The 16543-nt window shown below is 45.9% G+C and overlaps 1 protein-coding gene across 3 annotated transcripts in view; it reads right to left on the bottom strand.

Moving 5' to 3' along the window:
- NOS3 (nitric oxide synthase 3) overlaps window positions 1-16543 on the bottom strand; it is a 937759-nt gene that overhangs the window by 470638 nt on the left and 450578 nt on the right. The gene's annotated exons all lie outside the window — the stretch shown is intronic.

Here is a 16543-nt window from a genome sequence, read left to right as displayed (position 1 = left end):
ACGTGTTCTCTTTTAGAGATACTGAGAGCTGCTCTGAGGGAGTTGTTTTGAGTGGTTTGGAGTCTGGCTAGTTTTTTTTTTTTAAGTACCAGCTAGGAGGGAATTGCAATAGTCCAATTTAGCTCCTATGGTGGCTCTCGCAATGGAGAGGCAGTTGTCTTTTGTTAGAAAGGGCTTTATGGCATTGATCAATTTAGTACTTAGAGCGGAGGCCGATACAATGGCGCTAACTTGTTTATCCATAGATAGTGTAGCATCAATGTGGACTCTGTAGCTATAACAAGGGGGTTGTCCTACCCTCTATGAGTTAAAGAGAGTGCAAACATAAATGAAATTCAAACTGGTTATGGACCCTTATGAATGCCCATACAATTGGGGTAGCCATTGTGGGCAACAACACACTCACTGTTAAACACCAAACTCTTACTCATATGAAAAGTGTCAGCTTTTTATTATTCAAAGGCTGATACTTTATCTTTTTTAAGATGTTGAGTATTTATATATACACATATCAATACATGATAACATTTCATAGTGTACAAACACCTAGCTATAATGAAAATACAATGTTCCATGTTTACAGATGGCCTGCAGTGCAAACAATACACTTGAATATTTAACAGGCAGTTTGTTAGTAGGTGAGATGTGCCAATATAATTAGGTGCAGGAAACACAGGGTGAAAAATGCGGTTTATGGGAGACATTGGTTGTAAGTCTCCTGAGCCCGGCTAGTCTGACCTCATATTTGGTCCATGTGGACTCCGAGCGTTTTAACTGAGGATAGGACTAGGATGACACAGTTGTCAATGCAGAAGTTTAGATAGGTCGGACCTAGTTTGGCTAGCGTGGATTTTTGACCGAGGATGAGGATTTCAGTTTTATCCCTGTTGAGGCATAAGCCATTTGTGGCCATCCAGGCTTGGATTGTAGAGTAAATTTGTTGAAGGGTAGATGGTCTTGGAGATAGCTCCCAGTGAGGGGAAGGAGCACCTGGGTGTCATCAGCATAGTTTGTGTATGTGATCCCAAGTGCATCCAATTTATCAAAGAGAGGCTTTGTAAATAGATTATAAAGCGTTGGGGTAGTACAGGATCCGTGGCGGACACCACAGTGTATGATAGTGGGTGCTGCGTTTGCTATATTGGAGAACACTTTCATAGCTCTGCATTCTAAGAAGGAAGTAATCCAGGTTGCTGCATGATTGGATAAGTGTGCTGCATGCGTGAGGTGGTTGGTGAGGGTGTTATGGTCGACGAGATCAAACGCTGCAGAGTGATCTAAGAGCAGGAGTAAGGCAGGCTTGCCCTTGTCAAGGATGGTGGTGATTTGGTTTTTCAGATCTAGTAAAGCGGTTTCCGTTCCGTATCCTTTGCTGAACCCCGATTGTCTCTTTCCAAGGATTGAGTTGGTTTCGAGGTACAGTTGGATTTGCCTGTGGGCAGCCTTATCTAGTATTTTAAGAAGAAATGGGACTGTTGTTATAGGTCTGTAGTTATTAGGTTGAGAGGGGTCTAGTGTGTTTTTTTTTTTAGGAGTGGATGTACCCAAGCCTCTTTGAGGCAGTTGGGGACTATGCCTGTTTTGAATGAGGCGTTTATGAAGGCGGTAATAAGTGGAGCGAGTTGCTCAGCGCATTCTTTGGGGGGGCATACATCGCCCTTGCATAGTGAGGGTTTAAGATGCTACCTCAAATATTTCAGAGAAAGAGAATTTAGGAAGGTTGATACCTGTGCATTTGTGATGGGTTTGATTCTGTTGGTTCTGTTTAGGTAATGCTTTGTAATGGTCTGAGATTTTTTTCTGGAGGAGGTCTATTTTTTTTAGCATGGCAGCTTGTATGCTGGAACACCAGGCTTCATCTTTAACGATTTCGTCAGTGCAAGTGGGAGGTACTGTTACTTCTTTAAAGATGGTAAAGAGTTCTTTAGATTGTGAGTTGGCCGATGAGATTCTATTATTGTAGGTTTCTGATTTGGCTTTGAATATGGAGTCTTTGTATTTTTTTGCGATGGTTCGGAAGATATCTTTAGTGGTGTCACAGTGGTTGGCCTGCCAGCTTTTTAGCGCCTGACGTTTGGAGTTGAGCAGAATTAGGAGCTCTCCTGTGAAACACGAATTGGAGTGGAATGATTTCTTTTCTCTTTTATTTTCTAGCGGGGCGACTGTGTTGATGGCATTGGTCAGTGTGTCTTTGAATAATTCCGCAAGTATGACGGGGTCAGGTGAGAATGGTGGCACTAGGCATGGGAGGTTGAGATAGGCACTGATGTTATCTGCAGTGAGTTTTTTTTTGCGCTTCTTGCTAATGCAGCTGGTTCTGGTGTGGTGAGCTTGGCGCATGGAGTTAGGGGATGGTGAATTGTAGGCAGCTGTGATCTGTCCATGGGAGGGCAGTATTGGATACAATGTTTGTGTCGCAGTTATGTTCTATAACCCAATCTAAGATGCAACCTTTTGCGTGTGTGGGAGAAGTGACTTTCTGAGAGAAACTAAGGTCCTTCGTGAAGGATGTGGCGGTTTTGTCATTGGCGTTGTTGAAGCCTAGATTGATGTCTCCTAGGAGTAGCGTTTTAGTAGATTTTTTGATATTGTTTCCTAGAAGGTGGGTGACTTGTCCTATGAAGTCTGACGGGGTTCCTGATGGGCGGTAAACATGTATATTTATGGTATTTTTTGGCGATAGAGCTATTTTGGCGGATAGGATGTCTACATTTCCTTCTCCATGGTAGGGTATAGGTCTAATGGATATGTTCTCTTTGAATATTAGGGCTACTCCTCCACCGGTTTTGGCTAACCTGTCCTGTCTGAGGAGAGAGTAACCTTTGGGAAGTGCAATTGTGATGGCTGGGCCAGAGGCCTCGTGAAGCCAGGTTTCAATGATGGCAATTATGTCTAAATCTTGGCTGGTGATTAGATCATTAACTTCTAACGCATGGGCGTTGAGCGAGCAAACATTGAGTAGGGCGCATTTCTAGAGAAGGGGTTGGTTGTTCATTTTAGTGGGCGCTGTGGTTTCTATTTTATGCGACAAGGAGGATTGTTTGGTAGTATGGTGGATGGGAATCTGGTGGAGCACCTTAGTGCTGCTAATGCGAAAGTCTGTTGGGCAGAGGTGAATGGTCTTTGCTCTAAAGATGGTCCTCAATCCTAGGTGGTTATTTCTGAGTGTGACAGAAGAGGGTATGGTAGAAAAGTTCATTGGTTCAGTGCGGTTTCTGAGTCTGTGTTGTCTGGAGTGCAGTGTAGTAGGGTGCAAGGCTGCGAGCGTGGTGTGTTGGAAGGGACTAGGCAGGAAGTCCATGGTGTTGGAGTTAATGCTGCTGTTGTACACGTGGTTGTTTGCATCTGGCCTGCGATCGCATGTGAGCAGGGTGCCTAACATGCATATGAGTAGGGGCAATGTGTACATGTTGGATGAGTGTAGCAATCTATACTGGAACAGTCTAACCGGCGTATATTCCTATATGTTACATAGTATTGTAGAATTACTGGGGAGTTATGAATTTGATAAAGACATCCTGCCCTAATATTACCACAGAATATAGAGGGGAGCGATGTTGAATCTAGGTTGCTCTTTTCAACTTGTTAAGGGGAATGACATGTCTCATCTGGCAAATCACCCTTGTTTCCATGAGGTTTGCCCACTCCCCTTCTGTGATCCTCCCTCAAATAGCAAACCCCCAGGATGTATTTATTTATTTTGACATTTGTAGAGTGCACCAAACATGAGGGCTGGTACATTCAGGTTTTACATGCATGGAAGTAAATAATGGCTATGCAGGGTTAAGCACTCTTAGGATCAGAAAGCGTATGCTTCAATCTGGCCACATGAGGGGAGGTTCTCCCAATGGAAGCAGTGATATTTCCAGATTCATGACAGTGGGTAGACAAAGTAGACCCCTAGCATTTTCTTACCAAATTATAATTTAATGTATTTCCGTATAGCCAAATAACACAGGGTGACATTGTTGAAATCAACAATATTGCTTCCAGTGTGAATACAAACATATAGTCTGTTTAAGTAATTGGGGATTCCTATTTCTCATTGCCAACCCCAAAATTCCCTAAAGGCAGGAGTGCCTACAAAACGAAATTCCCAACTGTCCACAGGGACGTCATTTAGGGGTCCCAGGGGTCACAATTGCGACCCCTGAGGTCTCCCTGCTAGCCCTGTGGTCTCCATTGCTGCCCCTAAAAATAAAAGAAGAAACGTTTTTTTTTCTTTCATTGATACTCCTGGGTTGTGGCCAGCAGCATGTGGCCCTTTCTTTCTGCAGTGGCTGGTTTTCTGATAGCTATAGCCAGTAAGAGCTCAGTGGGTTGAGCGCTCGCTGCTACAATGTGTTTGTGTGATCTGTAGGTTGCAGGTTCGACTCCCGGCAAGGTCAACTCAGTCTTTCATCTTGCTGAGGTTGATAAATTAGTACCAACACAGGTTGAGTGATTTTGTGCCTCATTATGAGTCCGACAGTAGCCATGCCGGTCCTACACTTTTACTGGCTCCTGACTTCCCGGTGCCACTAGGAGATTCCAAGTCCAGCGGCCCCGGAAGTCAGGCACCAGTAAAATGTAAGTCCCCATTCCCATAGAGTCCAATAGGACTCTATGGGAGTTGGGAGTTGGGAGATGGAAGCAGGTTCTCCCGTGACCGTTCTGCCTACCGTGGCCGCTGCGCCCTGCAGGGTCACACCTATCCAGTACAGCGGCTCCGGCAGGCATACTCATAGTTTGCCCGTTGGGAAACAAGGGTGTCGGTGAGCTTACCGACACCCTTGTTTCAGGACCGGGAAACTTATAATGGGGTCCATTGTATGTATATTTGTTGTTTATGAAGCGCTTAAGCGTAAGTGCTATCTAATAACACATCATTATCATTTGGCCTTGGATGTCTGCTTGCATTCACAGTAATTTGGTAATATGGGCCTATACACGCTGATATTAACGATGCATATGGTGATCCATTCTTGTATAAAATGTGACTCACTTTACAGTGGTATCGTAACCATATTTTTCGTAGTGTACTTAGAAACAATGCTATGTGATGCCACTTCCTGTTTTGCCAAGGGGTGAAACGTTGTGTTCCATCGCTTCCTGTTATATAATTTAAGGGTTGCATCAACTGACATCATTTCCTGTGATGTCGTCAGGGTTTGTGTGATGTCACTTCCGCAACCCCTGGCATTTTGGTGAAATGACGTCCCTGAGTGTTCACCATTTCTTAGACTCTGTCTTAAAGAAGAGGGGTTCCAAATGATCAAGCAAAGACCTGGGTCTGTGTGCTGGGTCAGAAAAGTGTCTTCCCAAAGTTAAACAGAGTGAAGTCACTGATTTAAAAGCTCACCTTCTACTGAAAGTGAGAAAGTGGCTGCTGGGAGAAGGGAGATTGCGCATTGGATGGTGGTGAAGGAAGAAACGTTTCCAAATATAAACAAAATGTGTTTGTTCTGAAAGTTTTGTTGTGCTATTGACTGCTAGCTTTGCTAAGAGTGCGGCGCCAGTCGAAATTCTTTTTACATATGATTAAGTTAAACAATACTGTAAAACATTTCCAAGTGCACAGGGAGATTAAAAAGACAGAGCAGCATGTGTGAAATTGCTTTTGAAAATAGGAACATATTGCATGTTATTTAAATTAAACTTCATGTACAGTGTATTGTTAAATGTATGATCCGGTCATGTATCAAGGTGCTACATGCTAGTAAAAGAAACCTCCTGCAAGGTAATTGCACTGTACATTTGTGGGGTTAAAGAGTCAGTGATCTGTGTTTTTCTTACCCAACTGTGTTTTCAATTTGTGTGAAAAGGAAAGTGTTACGAAAAAAAAAACATTTGGGCCACGGAGTGAGGTGGGATGAACTGTGATTTTGTACCAATATTATTTTTCCTATTCATTAATAAATATATATTATTTCTATATACCATTCTGGTTCTTGGTTTATCTTCCCCTCCCCCCTCAAGCACCCCCTTGTGCGCCCCCTCCTGAAAAAACCTTCAGCAGACCCTACCTGTCCTACCAACTACCACCCTATTTCCATCACCCCTTCCTGGGGAAACTGCTGGAGAAGCTGGCCTTGGCCCAACTCAACTCACACACCAAACTTGTTGGTGGTGTCCACGACCATCAATCTGGATTCCGAGCATCCAGAGGCACGGTAACTGCTCTTCTGAACACCAAGAACTGCTTGCATCTCTGGATTAGAACACCCTGCTGTCCTCATCCTTCTCGATCCCTCCTCTGGATTTGACACAGTCACCCACTCCATCCTCATACAAAGACTCCACGATACCCTTGGTATCTGGGATCGGACACTCGACTGGCTGACATCCTTCTTAACTGACCGCTCATCCCAAGTCATCCTGGGCACCTTCTCCTCTACTACTTCCTTCTCCACCTGTGGTGTCCCCCAAGGTACTATCCTCTCCCCTTGGCTCTAACATCTATATTGCTCTGCTTCATCTCCTCCTTTTCCCCCAACTTCCAGCGTTATACAGACAACACTCAACTCTTTCTCAAACTTCCTGATGACCCCCCTTGCACCTTCCATCATCCCTAACTGCCTATCTCCCATTCAGTCGTGGTGCACCCCCAACGATCTCCTCCTCAACTCTTGTAAAACTGAGATCCTTCTCATCGGGACCCCTGCACCCTCTTTCTTCCTTTCACTCTGGCCTTCCTCCATGGGATCACCCCTTGCTCCTTCTTCTGAAGCCAGAAACATTGGAGTCATCTTCGACTCCTCTCTCTCCTTCCTCCCTCACACTCAGGACATTGCCAAGAAGTCCCACTTTCAGCTATTCTTTCTCAAAGGAATTCTCCCTCTTCTCACTTTCCCCCAGAGGCTCAACATTACCCGAGCCCTGGTTTTCTCTAGGCTTGACTATTGCAATAGCTTCCTCCTGAATCTACCTTCTTCCACTCTGCGACCTCTCCAGCTAATCCAGAATAGGGCAGCAAGATTTATTCTTGGCCTTAAGCCCAGGGGCCACATCTCTCCTGCCCTAAAATGTCTTCACTGGCCCCCAGTTGCTGCACAGATTAAATTCAAATCCCTCTGCATCATCCACAAGGCTGGCTGGTCCCGGGGACCTTGCTATATTTATATTTATCTCACTAAATATTCCCCCACCAGACCTCTTCGTTCCTCTGGCACCAACTCTTTGTGTGTAAAGTGCTTTGCTAAACAGAGGGCAGGAGGTCAATTGCTTTCCTCATCTGGCTCCCTACTATGGAACAGCCTCCTCCTCCCTCTGTGCCTTGAGCAGGACTTCCTTAAATTCCATAAGCTCCTCAAGACTTTCCTCTTTACCTCCTCATTCCAATCTTCTCTCCTCTGCTAATCTCACAATTGCTATGATTGGTGTCCTGGGCCCTTATGCACCATTGGGCCCCTGATCGCCTGCACCCAATCACCCAGCTTCTGTCTACCTTCAGCACTTGCCTTGGCACTCCCTCCGTCTTGGAGGCTCACACTTACACCCAACATGGCCCCAGGCCATGTAGCACTTACCACACCATGCACTTCATCTGTTGCTCACTCAAAAGCACAGACACTCCAGTAACTACCCCCTGCCCTCTTCCTTGCTGCACTTGAACATTCTGAATACTCACAGGGCATAGTAGGTTTGTCCTTTTTTCCTTTCACCACCTCTGTTGTGTATTCAATATGTATCACTCCCGTGTTCCCTTTCTTTGCCCTGTGGGTGTTTTGAAACCGTGTGCAGCTGCTGTATAAGTGCCTAACAAGCAAACAATAAATACAAAAATAAAATTAAAAAAGTGCTAAAGGGGGAGAGACCTATGTGGTTCTGTATGAGTCACAGACAGGGCTAGATGCACTACATCACAGGTTTATTGGTGTGGCAAGTTTGCTTGGGGGGGGGGGACCGAACCCCCTGCATTAATCATGCTCCATGAATAGATCTGGGGGCTCTGGGTTTTCTGTTTTTGATTCATGACAAGTGCATTGCTTAACAGACTGCAAAGTCAGCAGGGTGCATTGGAGTTGTTCATGTATTGTGAAAATACCAGTGTGGCTTGGACCCTTTGAGTCAGGGAGTTGTAAAGAGTAATACAATTGTGGACAGTAATGCAAAAGTAATTTGATTTTGTATTGATTGTTGAAAACTAGCAGGAATAAAGTGCAAGGATTTTGTTTCTTTGTAAAGAGAGGATTATAAGGTTTCAAAATGTCACTTTGGAAATGAGTGCCACTGAAATGTAAGCGGCCAGGAAACATCTCTTACCCAAACTGTTCATTCAGGGACACTGGAATGAGCAGGACGATGGGTGCTGGCAGACTATAATGGTACAAGACATTACATCAGTAGGCAATGACATTTTGCTTAATGGTGAGATGTTACATCAAGCTCAGGCGAAATTTTACAGGACTCAAAATGCTTGTGAGGAGCAGACAAAAATGGCTCAACTCACGGCTCAGTTATATTTTCAATTTGCAAATAATTGAAGAGCGATTACTAAATAAAGAGGCCAATATACTGAGTCAGACTGGAGACCTGGAAAAGGCCCAGCAATCACTCATTCAATTGGAAGATAAACAAAGCCAGATTTTAAAATTTAAATATGAAAACCTTATTGAGCAACTTCAAAAAGATACAGATTAAGAGAGTGCAAGAACCATAAACCGCCTTCAATATGAATTGAATGATCGGACAATTCACCATAGAGTGTTGTTGGATGAAATTGTGGCCTTTAAACAGTCCATAAAGGAGCTTAAACAAGAAAACAGTTAATTATAAAAAGGGGTTGAATCACAAAATGACTTTGATCAGATGCGCCAAGATTTAAATCTTCTGAAACAGCAGAATATGCAACCGATCAAGGAAAAGGACCCTTTAAACCAGGATAACTATGTCCTATTTCAAAAAGTGAATCAGTTGAAAATGGATGCAGAAAACCCGTCAGTCAGGTTCTCAGGAACTGACCAGAATCAGGGAGGAAAACATCCCTTATGTTTTGCCCTTTGCTGCAGGTCCACGCAGCGATTTCAAGATGGCTGCTGCCTTCTCTGGTCACTAAGAAGGCCTTTTTGGAACCCTCCTCTTTCTACCTCCACCCCACTGGATTGCCTCTCTGACCCTTCTTGGGGTCCGGCAGACTTTAGCCAGCCTCCTCACCTAAGGCCCACATTGGGTCCTGCATACAACCTCAGCTGTTCTTTCCTGCCAACACTGTGTCGATGAGGATGTCTACTCCCTGATTTCCGGCCTGATCACGAAGCTGCACCACTCTATGATGCCCGACCAACCTTTGCGACTTTACGACTGCAATTATTTCTCTTGCGGCATGCACGCACTGTTCATATTCCAATTTAAATGGTCCCCATTTAAATGCTATGATTTGCATCACAAAGCAAAGAAAAAAAAAAGTGAAGCATTTCAGTTTTTCAAAAAGGTGCTTAAATTGTTCGCCAACTTTCGCCAGCTTACCATGAGCATTGCTCTCCCCACCATTGGTTCAACATGGAATGGGGCAGAAGGGTGAACCCTTATGTTTTTGCCCTTTGCACAGGTCCAAGTGGTAATTTCAAGATGGGTGCTGCCTTCTCTGGTCACTAAGAAGGCCCTTTTGGAGCCCTCCTTGTTCTACCTCCCCCCACCAAATTTGCTCTCCTACCCTTCTTTTGGCTTATTAGGGGACTGACAGGCTTTAGCTGGCCCCCTCACCTAAGGCCCACACCGAAGGCCCTGTCTGCTCCCTGTCTGCTATCTGGACGGCCTGGGGGCCGTCACCTGATGACTTGGGGAGCAATCTGATCCTGCACCCTCCCGATGCTCGCAGAACATTTCGGACTTTTCCTAGTGACTGCATTTTCACCTGCTTTGCCATTTTTTATATGTTGCTGTGCCCAGTGACTGCGTTTTCACCTGCCTTGCCATATTTAAAATTTTGTTGTGCCCAGTGACCCCTGGGTTTTCGTCTGTCATGCTTTTTCCAGTCAAGCCCCATCTCTTCTGCTTGCACTCCTCCCACCCTGTGTCTCCATCCCTTCTGCTCTTCCCTCATTTTCCCCCACACCCCTCCCCCCACTTTACCCATGGTGCTCTTTGTTTTGCCTATCTTTTCCAACTGTTTCTCTATTGGCTACCCTTCCCTTCTCACCAAGTCTGGTAGGAAGAATTTCAAAAAGGATATCCTGGTCTCCAACCCAGGTCTCCTCATCGCTGATACCTACACCAGCGCTTCCTCCAGACAGACCCTCCCTGACAACTTCTTTGTCGTTCCCTCGCCAGACCTATGGACTCTTCATATGGTCTCTGTGCTCTCTCCTTACTCCTCCTCTCCCATTAATGGTGGCACCTGGTGGGAGGCCCTCCTTGTTTCCTTCCACTCCTCTAAGGTCATCACTTCCAGCGCCTTATCAATTTCCTTTCCTCTCCGGTTGTCCTTTCGCTCTCTTCTTCAGCTTCCTTGCCCCCACCCTCTGCCGCTTCTCTGGCACCCTCTCCCTCCTCCTCGGTTATGTTGCCCTCTCCACCTACCTCCTCTGCCCTCCCTTGGGCACCTTCTACACCTCCATAGGGAGTACCTCTGATCTGTACCCCTCCCCGGAAGTCTTTCAAGGATGGCAACCTTCTTCACCTTGCCACTCTTAACTCTCACTCAGCTGGCAAACACTCCTCTGACATCTGCCATCTTCTGGAAGAACACAACCTTGATGTCCTTGGTCTCACAGAGACAAGGGTCATGGCCAGCTCTCGCACGAGGTTTGACACTCTCCTTCCTGATGGCTACAAGATCCTCTCCACGCCCAGATCCAATGGGGGTGTAGCCTTGAATTTCCGATGTGGATTTCTGCATCTATCATTCCTATGCAGGCCTACTCCTCCTTTGAATGCCTGGTGTGTATGCTCTCTCACTCCTGGCCACTCTATCACAGTGGCTACATCTACCGGCCACCTGGTCAGCTCACCTCCTTCCTCTCTGAGTGGGTGGACCTCTCCTCCTCCTTCTTGGAGACTTCAACATCCACTTGGATATATCTCTCTCTCTCTCTCTCTCTCTCTCTCTCTCTCTCTCTCTCTCTCTCTCTCTCTCTCTCTCTCTCTCTCTCTCTCTCTCTCTCTCTCTCTCTCTCTCTCTCTCTCTCTCTCTCTCTCTCTCTCTCTCTCTCTCTCTCTCTCTCTCTCTCTCTCTCTCTCTCTCTCTCTCTCTCTCTCTCTCTCTCTCTCTCTCTCTCTCTCTCTCTCTCTCTTTCCCTCTGGCCCGACTCACTCCGCAGGGCACACTCTTGAAGTTCTGAACTCCCCCTCTCTAACCCTCTCACCACTCCCCTCTCCTAGAGTGACCACTTTCTCCTTTCCTCACATCTCTCTCTCTACCCCTCAGTCCAAGCCTACTCCTTCACTGCCACCCACCTTCTCAGTCATCCGACCCATGAAGCGTGTGTCAGTTGAGGCTTTCACAACCTCTTTCTCTCCCCCTCCTGCACCTCTGGCTGACTCACACCCTGACACAGTCCTTTTCATGCTCCACTCTGCTATCTCTAATACTCTCAGTGTGCTTGCCCCTATCAGGAGGATCCGCATGAAGCCTAAAATCAAGTCTAACTCCTTTTACGACTCAGACCTCATCACCCTTAAATGCAAGTGTAGGGTGGCTGAGAGGAAATGGTTGGCATCTTGAACATCATCTGACAAACTAGCCTGCTGCCTACTCTAAAGACTATATTGACGCTCTGTCCTCACTAAGAAGAGAGCTCACATCCAAGCCCATGTTTCTGCGGCATCTAACAACTCGGCCAAACTCTTTAAAATCTGCAAGCAGCTGGCCAATTCTGCTGCAGTCTCTGCCTCTCCTGTCCCTTCCCAGGTCCTCTGTACGGCCCTTGCCTCTCACTTCATCTCTAAAACCCAGGACATCCTTGGCTTCTCCTGCCTCTCCCTCCACTCTCTCCTCTTCCTCCAGGCCCGTGCAGCCCTCCTCCATGCTCTGCCTTTCCTCCCCTCTCCCCTAACGAGGTTTCAAGACAAGTCCGAGCTATGAAAATATCTTCTAAACAGGTTCTTCCCTGTTCTTCCAAAAATATAAAGGACCACATTGACACCCTCGCGCCCGTCCTGGCTGACTTCTGCAACCACTCTTTCACCTCCGGGACCTCCCCCCCCCCGGCACTCTCTTGTGCATCCCCTTCTTAAGAAACCCTCAGCCGTCCCCCTCTCTTCAAATCTCTATCACTGCTTTCCTGGGCAAACTCCTGGAAAAGTTGGCCATCTCCCAGCTAAATGTTCACACTGAATCTGTTGGTTGTCTCCATGACCATCAGTCTGGCTTTAAGTCTGCCAGAAGCATGGAAACTGCTCTCCTGAACATCCGTGAAGACCTGCTCTCTAACATGGATTCTAATCTCCCCTCTGTTCTCATCCTACTTGATCTCTCTTCTGCCTTTGACAAGGTCAACCATGCCATCCTGGTCAACTGGCTCTGTGATAATCTGGGTATCAATGATCAGGCACTGGCCTGGCTGACTTCCTTCCTCTCTGACCAACCCTCCCAGGTCCAACTCGGGTCCTGCCTCTCCTCTATATCTCTCTCCACCTCCGGTGTTCCCCATGCGTCCAACCATTCTCCCTGGTTGTTCAACCAATACCTGGCACCTCTCGCTCACTGCATTACCGCTATCTGCACCAATTTCCAATGTTATGCGGATGACATCCAGCTCGCCTTTAGGCTCTCCTCTGCCACCTCTTCTCCTTCTCACATCTCGATTGTCTGATTGCAATCCAGGAGTGGTGTGCCGCCAATGATCTTTGCCTGACTGCAAGCAAGACGGAGCTCCTCCTCATTGGCTCACCTGCACCCCTCTTTCCCACCACTCTCTGGACGGCCTCCCTTGTCCCTCCTCCTGCTGCCACCTCCGAGGCTAAACACATCAGGGTTATCTTTGACTCCTCCCCTCATATTTCCGACGTCTCTAAGAAGTAAAACTACCAACTGCACCTCCTCAGAGGTATTCTTCATTTCCTCTCCTTCCCCCAGAAGCTCACTGTATCTAGATCTCTGGATCTCTCTAGGCATCACTACTGTAACAGCCTCCTTTTAAATAGGCCTGCCTCTACTCTCCGTCCTCTGCAACTCATCCAAAACAGAGCTGAAAGACTTCTCCTTGGCAGAAAAGCCCAGAGATCGTATCTCTTCAGCATTGAAATCTCTCCAATGGCTCCCAGTGGCTGTAAGGATCAAGTTCAAGACCCTTTGCATTGTCCACAAGTCCTACTGGGGCCTGGGTCCAAAATATCTCCAGATTTCTCTTCTGAAATATCTTCCAAGTGTAGAGGAGGAGCCAAGTACCCCTACTCCAACTGCCCCGCCTCTATTACCTATAGAGTTGAAACCAGAGTATGTGACATGTGCGGAACAGTTGAACAGACAAAGAGCAGAGCAGGGACTCTGTGCGGTATCAATGAGAGTACCTATACCAAAGAAGATCTGGGAGGCAAGGTACCCATTGAGAAAACCATACCTGCATACAAAACAATATGATGGCCATTTAAATGAGATTCCTGAAGAAGCAGAGAAGATGAAGGGCAAAGATGAATGGTGACGTCACACAGATAGAGATGACGCACGTAGAAGAGATGCAGAGACCAGAGAATGCAGACATTCTATAAGGCATCAAAAAAAGTACCAAGGATAAGTGACATCTTGGGATCAAGGAGATGAAGCTTATGCCACAGAAACAGATGAAGATATTAAGGTAGTTTAAACGTGTACAGATGCAACAGAAACGCAAGCAGCAAAGTAATCTTAAAAGCTAGCTTCCAGCTTTATAGTAAATGAATTGCGGCAAGCGCCAATATATATAGATGTATATGGACGAGTAACAGATGGATGTTTCCACTAAACATTACAAGCAGTTCTGAACGTTAACAAGAAGGCCTCATTTCAGTGTGTTGCAGTTAAAAAGCAAATTGACTTTACAAATTAATCTCAGCAGAAGGAGTTGGATGAGGAAGAAGCCAAGGTCTTATCAGAACTGGTATTGGCCGACATTGGATACAAATTGTGTGAAAGAACAGAGACTCCTGTTCAGAAGGTTTGAGCAAAACAAAAGACGTCAGAGGACTATTAGAAAATAATATTAAATACACGAAAAGGCTTGATTTCATGGTGTCCAGTCACGTGGAAGAAGGAACTTGGTCGATCGAGATAGACATAACTACGCACAAGGGCAGGATGTGCCCACACTCCTTAAAATTCTCAGAGCACAGTACAAACTCAAGGCCAAACTTCAAAGCACTAATTGACACTGAACCATTGAGGTGATGATGGATTGATACATTAATTGGCGGGAAGCTAATGTTAAGACAAGCTCACCCGCACCTGGATGTTCAGTCTGCATGCTGCTAGACGTAGGTGGAAAAGTACTGACGGGGGTTAGAAGCCAACCAATTATAGTGGACCATGTAATCAAGGGTCCTATAGTTTCTGTAGCCAATGGAACATTGTGTATTTAGTGACGTTCATAGTGGTCATGTTTAGGAGAGGGCTCAGTTGCCCCAACTGATGTTAAGTATCCTATTACTCTCCTTCATGGTTCTATACTGACATGGAACTTATACTTAGATATTCACTTAGAGCCAAACACTCCCTCCCTCCAATAGGTTTTGTAGTTTGCCACGTGGGATGACGTTGGTAATGATGCAGTTCAGCACGTCATTGATGACGATTTTGCATGAGAAAACCTCAGTTTTTATTAAAGATGAGTTGAGTAGGAGGATCGAGCGAACGCTGATGTTCAGTGTACTCCCTATTTTAGATACTTGATATTAAAACGTACTTCCTTTTGCCAAACTACCTGAGTCGTCTTGATTATTGATGTATGAATAAAATCTACATCCCCATCCATCTCCAGGGTATTGCTACTCATCTTAAAGGGCTGGGAAACCCAGTTCACTACTCACTCCTTGAGGGTTAGTCACTTTTCCAAGCAACACGTTGGGGCAGATCTCTCGCTCTGAAACTTGAGCAAAGCCGGTTCCAGGAGCAGCTCAAGACTTCTCTTTGCTGCTGTCTTCTCTCTTCTGCTACCTTGCTGATCCCCGGTCTGATATTGCACTGGTTACCTGGCTACCTTCTGAACCACAGGCCCTGGTTCCTGGCCACCCAGTTGCACACCTGCATTGCCCCCCTGGGGCTGTATCTGCATCCCTACAACCCCCCATACTTGCACTTATCTATCACCTGTTTTCTGCACTTAACCCTTGCACTGCCACCTGCTGGCTGCACTTCTTGTTTTCAATGTTTATCCTATGTCTTGCACTTGCTCCTCCTCCACTTCCCCTGGCACTTCTTCCCTTCCTTCTCCCCTGCACTTGCACGATCTCAATTTTACTGGGCCTAGTAAGATCATTGTCTTGTTCCCTTTTGTTCCCCTCCATCGCCTCGACGCGCCTTGAGACACTTGTGTATAGGCGCGTATATAAATAAAATATCATATGATATCATAGAATTTATGGAGCGTTTGAGACAAGCAGAAGTTGACCTGTTACAAGCAGCGCATGGAAGAGACGTTCAAGAGAGAGAACTGGTCAGTTTGAAAGAAAAGAGCTGTGAACATGCACACATAACACAAAATCCTCAGGGGGAATATGAAGTCCTTCAGGAAGAGGTTCAGAAAATAAAGGATTGATTGGTGGCTGAGAGCAGTGTGCTTGAAGTCAGCCAGGCTGTAGTGCAAGAGATAAAAATATCAATTCTCTGAATAGAAGCAGGAAATCCTGACAGAGAGAACCACCTGTGAGGAATTAAATACTGAAATCCAAAAATAAAAACAGGCACTGAGACACCCTGACCAATCAGGGTATGGGATAGGGCCCTATGACCAAGGAGAAATTCTCCTCCCATCAAGGACCTCATGCCAGTTACCGACAAACTCCCAGGTACAGACTGGAACTGACCTCATGCCTACCACTTTTAGACAACAGGGAAACATGAGGCAGGTGGCCTTACATATTCATAGTCAACCTGATCAGGCAAGCCATTCCTTATCTGACATTGATGAATATTCCCATATGAGAAACAAAATGGAAGCTAGCCGGACCAGTGTGTCATGAGAGACCACAAATAGGCCTGTGAGTACTTTTGACCCTGGAAACTCATATGATAAGAAAATCAGACAGTTAGACAACAAGATCATCTTGCGCGGGTAGCTGAAAGAGAAAAGCAAAAGATTCAGCCTAGGAAGGGCATTTTAAAAACCTCCACATATTCAGGTGAATAGGTGGATTACCCCAGACTACCTTGAATTGAATTGAATTGATATTTTATTTCTATCGCGCTCATTCACAGGTGTTTCAGAGCGTGACAAGGCAAGGGAGGGCTACAGGGGGGAACAAAACAACAATTTTTCTACGCCCAGTGATATTAAGAACGTGCAAGTGCATGAGAGAGGGGGAGGGGAAAAGTGCGGAGCAAAGGAGAAACAGATAAATAATAATAAATAAATAAATAATAAAGGCAACAAACAGTGGTAGTGCAGCCAGCAAGTGGCAAGTGCTGGGTTTAAGGCAGCAGACAGGGTAG

Source organism: Ambystoma mexicanum, chromosome 2p (assembly GCF_040938575.1).
Source record: "Ambystoma mexicanum isolate Mex_15411 chromosome 2p, UKY_AmexF1_1, whole genome shotgun sequence".
NCBI lineage: Eukaryota > Metazoa > Chordata > Amphibia > Caudata > Ambystomatidae > Ambystoma > Ambystoma mexicanum.
The sequence above is the reverse complement of the archived record's forward strand: the minus strand, read 5'-3'. Positions and strand labels throughout refer to the sequence as shown.